Source organism: Nymphaea colorata, chromosome 4 (genome assembly GCF_008831285.2).
Source record: "Nymphaea colorata isolate Beijing-Zhang1983 chromosome 4, ASM883128v2, whole genome shotgun sequence".
NCBI classification, from domain to species: Eukaryota; Viridiplantae; Streptophyta; class Magnoliopsida; order Nymphaeales; family Nymphaeaceae; genus Nymphaea; species Nymphaea colorata.
In genome coordinates this window covers 8182716-8198540 of record NC_045141.1, presented here as the reverse complement: position 1 = coordinate 8198540, position 15825 = coordinate 8182716, and the positions used below count along the sequence as shown (strand labels likewise).

Genomic DNA, 15825 nt, shown 5'->3' with positions numbered 1-15825 from the left:
GCTGCTTCTTTTTTGCTCATAAATCTTCCTCATCCCTTTTCCCCCAAAAATCCTCTTCTCTCTCTCTCTCACCCTCGGTCGTTTGCCCGTTCTCCACTCCCCTCCGGGCCACTTTCCCATTCTCCACTACCCTCCAGGCCACTGCCATTTTATAAGTGAGTCTTAGCCTGGTCCCAAAACACTGATCTTTCCTCTAGTTAGAACCTACGGTAACCACAGAGGATTCAATCTGTGCTTCGGTGGGGTTGGACAGCTCAAGCCTTGTCCACTATACCTTGATATGGATGGGCTAGTTTCGCTGCATTCCATTCTTGACTATGTACACAAGTGGCCTGCAACCCAATCCATCTTTTTGTCCTCTTTCTAGGATGGTGTGGGACAAAAAAAAAAGAATTGGGGAAATATTTTCACCATCATTTCTTTGATGGGAAACATTTTTCGTCTGTAAAGGTGGGAGAACATGCGATGGATGGAGAACATGCGACGACGACATCTACTTTTGTATTTAAAAACTTATCTACGATGTTGACATGCCACCTCTTTGAATTCTCCAAATTAATCCAACAATCCAAGGCGTTGTGCTTCTTGAGCAATTCCCATGTGGTACTTCAACATAATGGGCACTCTTGTTTGAATAGGCAACTTATTTCCGTTCTCATCTCATTTATTCTCAAACGACCACGAAGTCAACCCTAAATAGAACCATCAGGTTCAAGCCCAAAATCTACAAAAAAGTTTGGATTCAGCTTCAATCCACCCTTCTCTGTGTCCATGTCAATATGCAGCAAATGTGAGCCCTCCTCCAAGATCTCTGGATAGAATTGCCGATCCCATGTGCTAAAGAGTGAGTTAGTCACCTACAATATCTTTCCGTCCAAGCTCAATCGGATCATTTGTGGCCCACCTCTTAGTCTGTTTCCCTGAGGAAAGCAAGAAAAGGAAAGAACAACAATGACTTAAACACACACTTTTACTTCAGGAACATCAAACTGAGACTCCAGCCCATCTTTAGATACTACAACTATCTGGCTTCCCTTCTGAATGAGTCCACCAACCCATAGTTGTCCAGTCAAAACAGGCTTTGAAGGGTCCTCAATGTTGTATTGCCTGACATCATCATGCAGCCAGTTTGAGAAGTGAAGGAAGCGATCATCCAGTGAGATAACAAAATCAGTTATAAGTCCAGGTATGTCGGGCATAATCCAATTCCGAAAAGTGTCACACATATTGCAACATAGAAGAAACAAACAAGCAATTTAGGACCCCCTCTCTCTCTAGTCCTCTCTCACATATGCACACTTACAGTAATGTGAACATCAGCAAATGGTACCTCATGGCTCCACGATCCACTTGGAGTCTGTAAAAACCTAATCATGTTGTTGCTTAATGAAGACCCAACGTAACCTGTATAGAATCAGCAGGACAGTGTCAAACTAGTCATAAGTAATAGCCACTACAATAGATGATCATATCATGCATAGGGTGCAATTTTCAGGGCGACGATATTTGACACTGTCACACTGACCTCCAAAGGTAGGAGATCTGAGTTACCCAGGTCCAGTCTGTTTCAGTTCACCATCGGGCCAGCTGTATACATGTAGATGTCTTCATAACGACCATCTTCTACATGTTGGAGACTGAATCCTTTTGTAAAAGATTTTGGTGTTCCTCATGATGAACTAATCATGGTCTTGTGTCAGGGCTGATACCAGAAGTCATATCCAAATAGAGGACTTACCAAGTTTCTCCCATCTGAACCAGAACATACATATCAGAGATCAAAAGTACCAGATTTCAACACAAATGAAGATGTACCGATCAGAGCACTCACATCAGATGCATGGGATAAAAGCTAAAATTCATTCGAAGAAGTCCATGTGATCTTAAGAGATGTATCTTATCACAGTAAAATCAAGTGATGACAGTGATTATGCTCATGTGAGGCAATGTTAAGTAATCTTGTACAAGGAAAAAGAGAACCAGTTCACTGATGTGAAAGCTCAACCAGTCACACATAAATTTATAGAAAGAGATCAGATTTGGTGTGAAAAGAACTAGTGATACTGGCACAATGCAAGTCCCCTGCTTGTTTTCTCTAAACAATGAAAAATAGAAACTGTTGAACATATATGACAGAGGACTGTGTTAGTGAGTTCATGATTGGAATAACATGTCGTCAAAATAATTGCTGCAGACCATAAAAGATTTCATTTCAGAAAATTTGTAAGCTTTGAGGACAATTTCATTGACCAATATTGAGATAAAAACATTATGAAAAAGCAAGAATGAATTATCGCTGAGGTTCCAAGCCATGATACATTTTGAACATGGAAAGAGAATACTTACGTCTCACTGTATGCATGTTATGCATGTACAGCATCTTCTCTGAATCCCCCCATACAAACATGGGGGTTGGGCTGACCTGCAATTCTAAAATTACAAAAGATGCCCTTACAAAAATACATGGAGGAGTCTTCGGATGAAAGAAATGGATCAAAATGCAGTTCACTGCGAAGGAATGTTCCTTTGCTAGTTGCTCTCTCCAATTCTCCATGAGAAAAGGCTTTTGAAAGCCGTCTAAGGTAGAATACAGAGAAAACTTCAAGCATAATCCTTTCGGCTTTAGATTTGTTTAAACCAAATATATCCTTCAAATATCCAAAGCAGTAAGCTGCATGTAGAAAAAGAACAAAGAAAAAGATTAGAAAATTATAAGCACAAGAAAGGAAGTGCAACTAAGGACCTCCATCTATTTGCATAACCTACAAATGTTTTGGACATCTATGAATCCAGAAACTGCATACTGTTAACTCACTTTTTTTTTTCCCTCAATATGCCCATTATAGAAAGCTTGCATTAAATATGATCGAAAGAAGCTTCAAGTCATCCACTTTTCCATCCATCATGTTTACCACCTAAAACAAGAATAAATAGTAGTGACCAGAAATTGCACACTAAGAAATCCACCAGATTCAACAACTTCAATTATATCATTGTAGAACACTTTTTTTTTTGCTTGAAGTGCTAGGTTTTGCACTAATAATTTATGATCAAAGGAGAAATCGACAGTGGCACTTATGGCATGAACCTCCAAAGTTGCCTCACCTATAAGCTGTACAAAAAAACTAATCATTATGAAAAGAAAAGAAAGAAACAAGAAATTGAAAGAGGAATAAAACCAAAGTCAAAAGAGTATGACAGTAGGCAAAGAATAATTCAAGCACATTTACCTCCATTCTTCAAACCAACCAGTAGTTCAGTTTCTTCTCCCTGTTGAAATAGCTGAGAAAACAAAACTTTTCTACCACTCTAGAGACAGACCTTGGCATATTTTTAAAATGTAGATTAACACATGATTGTATCATAAGCGAGTTGGATATGAACAATATGAACAAAATAGATTCACATATTTTTAGAATGTAGGCTTCCATGTTAGCAAACACATGATTGTATCATAACAATGTATGATATGCAATTCAAAGACTCTATGAGAATGTGACACACATCCATGAATTTGACCAGATTATATTTTTCAAAAGAATCAAGTTGTCATAGCCTGACTTTTTCAAGCCTATTTGGCATGCGTTGTGCTGAAGAATAGTCGGTCTGCAACACAAGTGAAGGCACTGAAAAAGGAAAACCAAGAACCTAAGACAATAAAGCACCTAAACAACCCATGTCACAATGAAAGTAAAACTAAACATGACACTATGCAGGAAACCATTAAAGCGGAAAACAATTGCCCAACTCAACAAAACTAAATAATCAAACTAAATCAAAAGCGGATCCTACTGAATACAAATCAAACCAAAGACCTTAACTGCTGGACATGTGCAATAGCTAACTAAAGGATCTATTCAACTAATCTGACACTAACGTGATGCAAGAGAAACTGAGCATTATGCTCGTCTAAAACCATGAAGGACTTGAGGACATAAAACCCAAAACCCATGCAACTCCGATGAATAGAACCTTTCAAAAATGTCACAGTTCAAAATGGACTACAGAATTGATTGGTCCTTTTGAAAAGAGATAAGAGGTGTTCCATGACAGGCTCAACCCTAGGTCTGGGTTATGTTGAAGACACTCAGTTAAGATGAAATAATGGGTAAGGCTTAATCACTTATCCCAAATGATATGCATCCCTTGAGACTAATAAATGAAATTCGTCACACTCAACATGAGTTGACTAGGTTCGAGGAGTTTCATCTATCCCATGAATGGACTAATGGTTTGGTAATGGAATGGCCAACATCTTTCAAGGCGAAAGGGGATTGGGAATGAAATGACAAACATATTTCAAGACCAAAGGAGACTGGTTAGTTCCTCCTATGACTAGAGATGTCAAGTTTTAGTTTGAAATAGTTCAAAAATGATTAATTTAACTAATAAGCATGAGTGCTCTTGTTGTGCAAATAATATGGCCTTCATTTACACATAGCACTACCATACAAGCATTAGGATTCATTTCGCATCAATGTCGTCAAATCTCTAGAAGGGATGTCTTTCAATTTCCAAAATATAAACATAAAGGAATCATTCTCAGCATCTTAGGTAATAAAAAATAGGAGAAGATATTGACCCTAGGACCGCACATCTGCCAAAGATTTTAACATTCAATTCCTACGAGTTCAGCCTTCATGCCTTTCATCTCTTGGCAAACACCTTTTGCTTTTTTTTCCTTTTTTTCTTTCTCTTGCATTCAGCTTTTGCCTTAAATTTTTTTTCTTTATTTTTTTTTAGGCCAACCTTCACCTTTGAGGGAATACCTCACCATCCCAAAGGCTACTACGAAGCTCCACCGCTTTGGTGGTTATGTGTAGCTTTGTCGCGTATCCAACCCACTTCACCATGCGGGTTTTCGACGAGCCAAATGTTCTTAAGTCATTATCTTCACGGTATAGACGTAAATCACCTATATGCCTATCCGGTACTCTTGATTACTGACCCAGAGGAATGACTACACAAGCCCTGAGCCAACCTCTCAACTCTAATTTTGCTACCTAACAAGATCTTACAAAGCATTTTGGCTTCTCTCTCAAGATATCTTCCTACTAAATCCTTGCAAATCCTTGATTACTAGAGTCAATGGCATTTCCTAGTCTCGACTTTCTCAACTTCAAAGGACCTTTCCTTATTGCTCATATTCAGGATCTTTTCAATTTTCCTCTTTCATTGTTTGGCAACAAAAATTTGAAATTTTATCCTTCTGCTCAAGGAGCTACTAAGAATAAACAAAAGCCACATCATTGTGTGAGAAGACACTTTTAAAATGCTTTTAAGCAAAACTGAAAATTATCACTTTTACAAAAAATCTTAACATCAAATGGTATGCCACCAAGAGGAAGGAATTCTACTTTAAAGAAGAGGGTGAATGCAATATAGCATAGGTTGGTTGGGTAGAAAAATGAACTCCACCAACTCTCCTAGGGACTTCTATATGAAAGGTTTGTTTAATAGTGACGATTTTCCATAAATGTTTGAGTCCTCAACCGATTGAAAGTTTTACAAATGGTTTAGGTTAAACTCTTATCTTTCCCCAAAGGAAGCCCGGGATAAACCAATCCTATGTGGTGGATTTTGTAAAATCATCAAGTGCATGATAATGACAATTACGGGATTGGACTCTATTAGACTCCAAATGTACGACTATCCAGCAAAGTTGATCAGTCTTGTGCCCTTGTTACATGAGGACTTTGCAAAATATGTTCTTGACCACAAACTAATAAAGCATTAGCAGAAAACATCCAAACACAATGTAGTCATACATGGAGGTGTCATGGTCTTGACTTTATTTATGTCATCTACCTACTCCTTACCATGACCTTATGCTGCCCTTCCTTTGCATGATATGTTGACTTGCTTACTATTTGAGATATCTATGAAACACCTGAACCAAGCTACACAACTTAGAGAACTGATTTTCATTTGTTGACTACAAATGATAACCCTAGAGTTTAGCTTCTACCTTGTGAAACATGACCAAGCGACGAGGCGAATCTCAAAACTCTCGAATTCAGGTCAGATAAAAAAATGATTAAGCTAACAACTGAGGAAAATGTCTCGCCTGTAACAAACATAGACTTCCAAAATTTCCTATCCACAGCAACAACATACAACACTAACATTCTTGACGAGCATGACAACTTAATTGAAATGAAGGCACCATACTTCATAAACACAGAAATCCCTGAAGAGACCTCGATCAGCAACCATGAAGTGGATTGGGGAAAATACCTATAGATACTAAGATACAAGTCGTCCCCATACAGTTGATTCCAAATTAGGTGTCCTTTTCATCGAACTATTATTCCATGTCGATGGCATTGTATTAAATTTCTCCGATGCAGAATCTATAACCCACAATAAGCAAAACAGAAAAAGGATTACTAAAGGCCGGTTTTCACAGTTATCGTTCTCCCAAGTGGCACATGTAGTACTCGGGATACAAACCTGGTGAACGAGGTGGCCTCGCGATCGGTTTGTCGACCGCGGCATCTAGATTGGAAGCTGGGTTTCAGTCGGTGCCGGATCTTCCACAGAACCGGTCGCTGGGTCAGAGGGGACCTGGTATCGTGAAGACGATGCGCCAGTTCCTTCGAGTTGGGCACATTGCCCCTCGGTGCGACCGGCACCTCTTTTGAATGAGAGTTCTCTGCCTGATTCCACCAATTCAAGCCCCAAAGAAAAACAAGTTCTCTACTTGATTCCCCAAAAATCATGCCCTGAAGAAAACAACCCCCTAAGAAAACCACAAAACACATAAATGAGATGTTGGAGTCGACAAGAAACCCAAGAATAGGTAAACAATAACAAATAAGATTCGGGCATGGTTTGCTTCATCCGAATACCTTGAGATGCTTGCTTCTTCGCGCCGACGATGGCATAGAAAGCTTCGTCGATGAGGAGCTGTGCCTGGTGGAAACCGTGGCTCCCTTCTCTGATCATGTTTCCCTCTCTCCCCTTTCTCCTATTCCTTGTCCCCCACTTTCCTCCTCTCTGAGCGGACGTCAGTCGTTGTTCCTCTTTCTTGTCTTCTTGAAACGGCAAAAGGAGGGAAACAAAAAGAAAAAAACGGAAGGGTCGAAAACAATGATGAGCCCCAATCCAATATTACAGTATCGATGAGGCGAACGGGCTTGAATCCGACTTGGAAATGTGAGAAAAAAATACAACCAAAAAAAAAAAACCAAAAATTGTCATATGATGTGTGCACTTGGATATGGTCAACCCACTTCTTGACTTTTCTTTTCCATCTGTTGTGGTCCAGTGGACTCAAAATGTTTCCTTAGTGGGTCCAGTGTGGTAAAAACATAGAAAGGTTCTCTGTTTGCGTTTGATATAGATCAAACTTATGAGTTGTTTATCTCATAACAAGGATGGGATCCGGGAAATGACCCTTCCAGTCAAGGGGGGCATGTTATTAGAGAGATGTGTCTAGATAGCGGTCAGTTTTTGGATCTCTCTCGATTGTATCTTGTTTAACAAAGGATTTAGCTTAAATCTACTGTTCTGAGAAATAGCAGATTTGAAAACGATCATTTATGGGTTGTTTGAAAAGGCCGGAATTGCATAATTATGTAAATAAAATTTTCTTTTTCCGAGGAAATGGGAATTGAATCCTCAAACAAAGATTTTATGTTTTAAGATTATAGTTTCATTCTTGAATCAAAATTTAGGAATCGTGATTCTATTCTGAGGGGTGGAATTATGATTCCATTAATTCACAATATATTCGTTTTCTTTGAGCACATGTCATCATGGTTTAATTTCATCAATTTTAAACTTTTAATTGTGATTTTGTCAAAAACAACATTTTCAAAATTCAACTGAAAACTCTAGGCTATCAAATTAAAAATGAAACTAGAACTAGAGTTTTCATTCTAATTCCAGTTTGAAGTGCCGTCAAACACCCCCTTATGATCACCACTATCTTTTAAATGCATTGATCTCAAGTTAGAAGGGATGAGATTTGATCTGAGATCTATGAACTTTAAGATGCAAGACCAACAAACAACGTAATCTTGCATAGTGCACATGCACATATATATTTATAAAGTTTGTACATTATACATATATATAATATACATACATATATGCTATATATCTATACATAAATATTTATACATACGTATAATATATATACATATATGCTAATGTATATACGTACAAATGTATATATTATGTACATATATATATTTACAAATAGTGTTGTGTAAAATGCATATACACATGTATAATATAATATATATAATACGTACAATGCATACATAACATATATATGGTATTATACATTGTACATATTTATATATAGATATTAATACGCGTATGTAATATATATCTACATATCATTGATCTCAAGTTAGAAGGGATGAGATTTGATTTGAGATCTATGAACTTTAAGACGCAAGGCCTACAAACAACATAATCTTTGCATAATGCACATACACATAGATATTTATAAAGTTTGTACATTATACATATATATACATATATGCTAATGTATACACATACAAATGTATACATTATGTACATATATATATATATATATATATATATATATATATATATGTACATATAGTGTTGTGTAATATGCGTATACACATGTATAATATAATATATATAATATGTATAATGCATACATAACATATATGTGGTAGTAGACATTGTACATATTTATATATAATATATGTATGTAATATATATCTATATATTCACACATAATGTACATATGTATGTACACATATAATACAAATATGTACATATATATTTTAGATGTATATGTATGTACTATGTAATTACATATATATATATATATATATATATATATATATATATATATATATATATATATATATATATGCAGATATGTTATATGTACATACATTATAAGTACATATTTGTATTTTATATGCACATATATACATATATATATGTATGTGCATACATAAATATATGTATAAACTAATATTAATATGCACATATATATAGTATGAACGTGTACGTTCATATGATTGCATATATGTGTTATGTACATGCATACAGATATGTATTAACGTACATATACAAATGTACATATATATGTATAGGTACCTATATGTTGAAATTATACCTATTATATACGTATATATATTGTATATGTGTATACATACATAGATATGTGTGTGTGTACATATGTATATATAACGTATTACTATACGTAACATATATACATATATTATATATATGTACCTATACACATAATATATTTTATTGTAACATACTATATCTACATTGGTACAATGTATTACATATATAATATACACATAACATACATATATTTTGTATACATATTGTATGTACTCATATGTACATACACATAATATATACATATAACGTATTACTATACATACCATATATACATATACTGTACATGTACCTGTACATATAATATATTTTTACTGTAACATACTATATGTACATTGGTACAATGTATTACATATATAATATACACATAACATACATATATTTTGTATACATATTGTACTACATATTCATAGGTGTATACATATTGTATGTACTCAGATGTATGTACATATAATACAAATGTATATATGTGTACATATATTCTTATTGTATAACATTATACACACATATATGTGTATATATACATATGTAAATTTGTACATCTAAAAATACTTATATTATATATAACATCTATTAGCATTACATATGTACAAATTATACATATACATGCATATATGTTTTATATACATATTACATGTATAATATAATATGTATCCATGTGTACATGTAGATAAGTATCACATATGTACGTATTATACACAATGTTTTAAAAAGCCTATCATAAGGCGTTTCAGTCTGAGGTGGAATCTAATCCCTAATAGTGGTGATGCCAATCGATCTTCTCAGGTCTTCCGCTACAACGTCCAATGATCAGCGAACATGAGACTCAAGCATGGTGGAAACGATTGGGAAATATCAAAAGGTCGAGCGAGAGAGGGAGTTGCACAAAGATTATCAAGGTCGAGAGGTTGCAAGAGGAACAACAAATACATTATAAAGAGAGAGAGAGAGTTGTCCAAACCCTCGATTGTCTGTTCTGTGGGTTATGTGAAACCCTCATTCGAGTGATGGCTTTCCATCGCTCTCAACGAGGTGATGATGCCGATCGATCTTCTGGGTCTTTTGCTACAACGTCCAATGATCAGTGACCATGAGACTCAAGAATGGTGGAAGAGATTGGGAAATATCAAAGATCGAGCGAGAGAGGGAGTTGCACAAAGATGATCGAGGTCGAGAGATTGCAAGAGAAACAGAAAATACATTATAAAGAAAGAGAGATAGTTTCATTCGAGTGATGGATTTCCGTCACTCTCAACGAGGTGATGATGCCGATCGATCTCCCAGGTCTTCTGTTACAGTGTCCACTGATCATTGAACATGAGACTCCAGAATGGTGGAAGCGATTGGGAATTATTAGCGAGAGAGGGAGTTGGGCAAAGATGATCGAGGTCAAGAGATTGCAAGAGAAACAGAAAATACATTATAAAAAGATGATGTCCAACCCCGTCACTGGCCGCATCGTCTATCCCCTTGAGCAGGTCCACCTCGAAACATCCCCCCTCTGAACACGCTTATAGATTGCTAGTCAGCTCGTCGACGACCCACCCATGGCCTTCTCCCAGCACCAGCCCGCTGTAGGTCTCATTGTGCACGATGGTGCTAGCCGTCGACTTGGTGTGGCTTCCGTGCCCCACTATTTCCCTGGGCGAGCTCATCAGCATACTGGGTCCATTTGACTTGGGGACTTTTGCCACCCCAAATGACTCATAATACCAAACATCGATCACCTTCCTGAGTCGAAGGTCGCCCATCAGCTCTATTTTGGCTATTGGTATGTGATTTCAAATTAGAGCATGAATTTTAAACCTGTTGCAGTTGGATCCTTTGTAGTTAGGCCCTTCCATGCACGTTCCTTTCCCTCTTAATGGTACATCATTGAAACTCGGTGATTCGGGTGAAATTCCTAACAGACGCCACGAGAGAAGGTAAATTGGTTAAGTAATACCTGAAATTATGTCTAAGTTGACTAATAAAAGAGAATATTATGCCCTTGGAACACAGAACATTTTTAGAACTTGTGTTTCAAGAATGCTATCCTTTTGTTTTAGGAAATATGATCTAATTACTTACTTCTAGCATTTGATTGCTTAATTTTGGAACGATAACCATAACTGGATCATTCTTCTCAAAATAAGAACATAACATGTGTTTTAAGAATAAGTGTTCGAAGAGCACAAAATTTTTCTTACCAAATGCTTAATGATATTGGAATTTGAATAAAAATTGAAGTTTGGGTAGCGAAGGATTGACAGATTATCGATTGACATATGCTTCATATGTGATTGCAATCGATAAATGGCATGTACATGGGATCTCATGGTTGTGGCAATAAATAGATAGACATAAAAGAAATAACGTGTGGCATGGAGTAGCACTAGTAAAAATTAGAAGCTTGACCAGATCCCAGCTTCGTAAAATTTAAAGGGTTTCCCATCCAAATCTCAAAGCACCAAATTCCCAGCTCCCATCTAAAAGTAAGAGTGATTTGTACAACAGAATCCCTTTCTAAAAAAGTTTGTAAGGAAGGTATAAGGTGTTCAAAAAGGAATGTGGTGGACTGTTTTTTTGCATCTCTCTATTGCGTAATGAACCAAGATTCCTGGGATGCTCATAAATTATATCCAAACGACTTATAGGGGCAAGGAGATCAATGGGATTTATTTGATTTTGGAGAATTGCAGTTGAATGTAATGGGGGGCTTTTCGATCTTTTATGTCGGCAGTTCAAATTTAGATCCATATCCAGTATAATTTCAAATTTAGAACTTGTTGCATGGTGGGAACCTAGTCCCGGCTGGCGATTTCGACGCCCGAGAATAGATCCCAAGTCCAGAATCAACTCGCGGGAGCCTAAAGTTCAAACTTAAGCAAATTATATTTACAAATTATATCCCCACCGGACAGCAACCCCAGATTAATAGTACCCTGGGTAAAAGATACAAATGTGTTTTCCCAGACCCACGGTTTAAATCCTACTACAACACTAAGGGGATCAAGGCTTGTACAAACGTTAGCAATACAAATTTAACTCTCACAACTCACTCAACATTCATTCACAAACCATTCATACAATCCCTAGAACAGCCAACCCATGCCCCTACCCTTTGGTGGTCTAGCTACCCGCAGCCGTGTCCTTGGCAAGGTGCCTTGGAGGGACTACCGACAGTAGCAATAGGATGCTGAGAAGTTACCTAGCCGATGAGAGATCGACTTAAACAGCAATAGATCCAAGAGAAAACCAGTGCCAATGCCACTCTCGGATATCTCAGCAAGGAGGTGGAACAAAGGCTAGGCCCGCCTGACCTAGGATGGCTTGTCGACTGGTGGAAGCTGGCCGAGAGAGACAAAGTGTCCTGGCAATGGAAGGGGATGGCACTGGCGCTGCCTGCTACACCTGATGGATGGAGTGTGGTTGCCGCAGGCCTCGGACGGCCAAGAGAAACAGCAACGTGATGGAGGAGTGCCCGGATGGAGGCAGGGGCTCGGCCAGCCTGATCAAGATCACCTTGGTGCTTATGACTATGTTAGGTGGAAGGGTGCAGCAATGGAGGCTGCAAGAAGAGGTTGTCCGATGAAGTGGAGGTGGTGAACTGAGATGCACACGACCAATCCTTGGAAAGGGAACCTAACTAGTTAGACTCCAAGGGGACAAGCCGATCTCGGAACAAGGAGGTGAGCTTGGTATAGGTTTAGGTAGGCCCGGTTTAGGTGAAGCTGGTTAGGTCTAGTTGGAAGTGGTTCGGTACTGGAGTGGGCTTGGTCTAGACGTGAGATGGAGGTTAATTGCTTAGAGGGTCGGTCATGACTTAGAGATACGTGAAGGGTTGTGCGAGAGATGGTGGAGAGTTACACAAAATAAGATGACACTAATGATTAGGATCAGTTAGGCTAAGAGGTTTAAGCCAAGAGACATGAGAGGGGAGTGGTTCACTAATGATGGGTGAAGGCTAGTAATGACGAGGAGGAGGAGTTGGCATGAGGTGGAGGTTGATTAAGGCTTGCATGAAGTGGAAAGGGTCAGTTATGAGAGGTGAAGAGGTTTGAGAAGGGTGTCCCAAGCTAAGGAAATTGAATATGTAACTTAACTCCTCAAAGATGGCTGATGATGGTGCGAGTGGAGGTGAACAGCTGAAGAGACAGTCGGTGGAGGGATTTCTAACTCTCATCTTTTATGATGGGGAGCTCAAGAGGAGGCTGCGACGTGTAACGGTTGCACCCTATGCCCTCTCCTTAACTCGATTTAGTGCCCTCTTTATGGGAATACCCCTGCCAATTAATTCGAACTCTAGTAATGAATCAAACTGACCATGGGCAAATCGGGAATCCACTGAAATGATCGGGCTGGACCGAAAACTGATCAGAAAAGTAACAGCGATTGGTTACTCCAGCGGTAGCACACATATTTCCGACTGGGAGCGACTTCTTCGCGATGGCTGGTTGGATTCGCCTGAAACTTGGTGGGGATGTTGCTAAGATCTGGGCGATCATGTTGGGGTGAACAAGAGGGTGAAATTCGCCCTTGGTTGCTTCAGATTTTGCCTGCAACTTCCGCCCAGGCACTGCTTGGTTTCCGCCAAGCCGAGCGGGGGATGTGGTTGATTAAGGGTCGGCTATTGGGGAAAATCCATCTCCTTTCTAAACAGCCATTCTCAAAATGATGCGGAGTGATTTACTGCTGCCGAGGACAGAATTCTCAGGTTGATTCACCATCGAATTCACAGAAATCCGACTAGCCTTCTACCAATGGATTCCGATGAACCTTCGGATTCTCACCTTGACAATCAGTCAGATAGATTAGGCTGCGATCTACCTTTCCGGCGTCTCTTTCTCTGATTTTGACAGAGATTAAGAAGCTTACTAGGGCTGATATTAACCTGTCTTAAGCTCTGCTTGAGGTGGAAGGAACCGGGAGATGAATTCGGTTCCTCCCTTAATCTCTAGCAGCCAGAGTCATTGCTTGCTTACTAGTCGAATAGAGCCACGAGTCGATTTCCGTCAAGCCTTCCCGAGATAGTTCTCCAGACTCTAACTTCTTCCGGGGATGAAGAAGCTGCACCATGAGAAGATGGCGATTCGGTCAGGGAATTTGTGCATAGGATGAAGATGCTCTAAGAGGATTTCTGGTGGCCTCAAAGGTCGTCTCTAAACCTGTTTTGCTTCAGCCAGAGCCATGGGTTGGAGCCTTGGGATTCCAGTCCCCGGCAGTAAGATAATGAGAGGAAAAGAGAGACAAGACCCAATTCACACAAAAACTCAACTTCTAATTCTTGATTGCGTACTGAAAAAAGACTTACAAAAGAGTTTAAGTACTTGAAATAAAACCGGTTCTAACACATGAACCGAGACACTTGCTGAAATAAAGGACTCGACTATAAGCAAATGCATGAAAAGGAAATCGAGACAAGATTTCTCAGAAGTTCAGTCAGTTTGGCTTCTCTCTCGCGGGTTCAGCCTTATAACCTGCCTAAGTTTGGCCTTAGGCTTGCCACACATGCACCAGGTCAGGACTAGACTAAGGGTTTGAACTCACTATAACCGGATCTAGGTCTAGTTCCCGTGCCTGCTCAACGTTGAAGTATTCAGCCCGCTGCCTGTGCTCCACTAATGATGCTCTGCCCACACCGCCCGCTTCATCAACTTCGAGTTCTGTGTTAGCCTCCTTTAGCACATCTATGCTTTCCATTATGCTGGCCGCAAACCTGGCCAAAGGTGCTCGCCTCTCTTGACCTCACTTGGCCGTGCTGGCCCTGGTTCTTGGCCTCCCTGTAAGAAGGTCTACATCAGAACCTCCCTCCATACCTCGAGCTTGCCCCCTAGCTCGTGTAGTGGGAAAACGATTAACTATTTGCTCAAATTCTTCCCACGAAGTGCCATTTTCTGGCCCTTCCCCTTCAACCAAGACTTCATGACACAGGCCACCATTCCGATGAACATGTCTATGTTTAAGAATTTGGTATGGTGTTGGTTGTTGTTGGGTCAAAATTTGTTCAATCTTCCTTGGCACTTCTCCAAAGTGCGGTTTCAACCGAGTAACATGAAAGACTGGATGGACTATGGGCGTTTGTGGGAGGCCTATTCTGTAAGCTGCTTTTCCGAATCTTTTGTAGCACTGGGAATGGCCCAAAAAACCTTGGTAAGAGCTTAGAGTAAGGCTGCCCTAGGAGGGACTTCTGCCTCACTGTTAATCTTTTGAGCCATACGTAGTCTCCTACCATAAATTCACGATCCTTCGTGCCTTGTCATATGTTTGTTTCATTTGATTTTGGGCTTTAATGATATTCTGCTTGAGTGACGCTAGCACCTCTTCCCTTGTGCGTAGCTCACAATCAACCTTTTCTTCTTGTGTCGTGCCTTCTTCATATTTTGGAATTGTTGGAAGGGAAATTCCGTAGAGAGCTTCATACGGAGTGGTCTGAGTAGATGAGTGCCAACTTGTATTCTAGAACCATTTGGCCCATGAGAGAGATATGTTTCTAAAGAACGGTTGACCACATCACTTTGCCCATCGGTCTGAGGATGGTAGGCAGTACTGAATTGGATTGTTGTCCCCATCTGCTTCATATATTCTCTCCAAAATTCACTCATGAAGATTGAATCTCTATCGCAGACTATTGTCTGAGGCATGCCATGTAGTTTCCTTACGTGATCTTGGTACTTAGTTGCCACCATCTGTCCATGATATTTCTTTGGCAAGGGAATG

General features: G+C 39.2%; 1 pseudogene; it reads right to left on the bottom strand.

The window, feature by feature from the left end:
- Positions 1–692: 692 nt before the first annotated feature.
- On the bottom strand, positions 693–6948 carry LOC116253156 (selenium-binding protein 1-like; annotated as a pseudogene).
- Positions 6949–15825: the final 8877 nt, after the last annotated feature.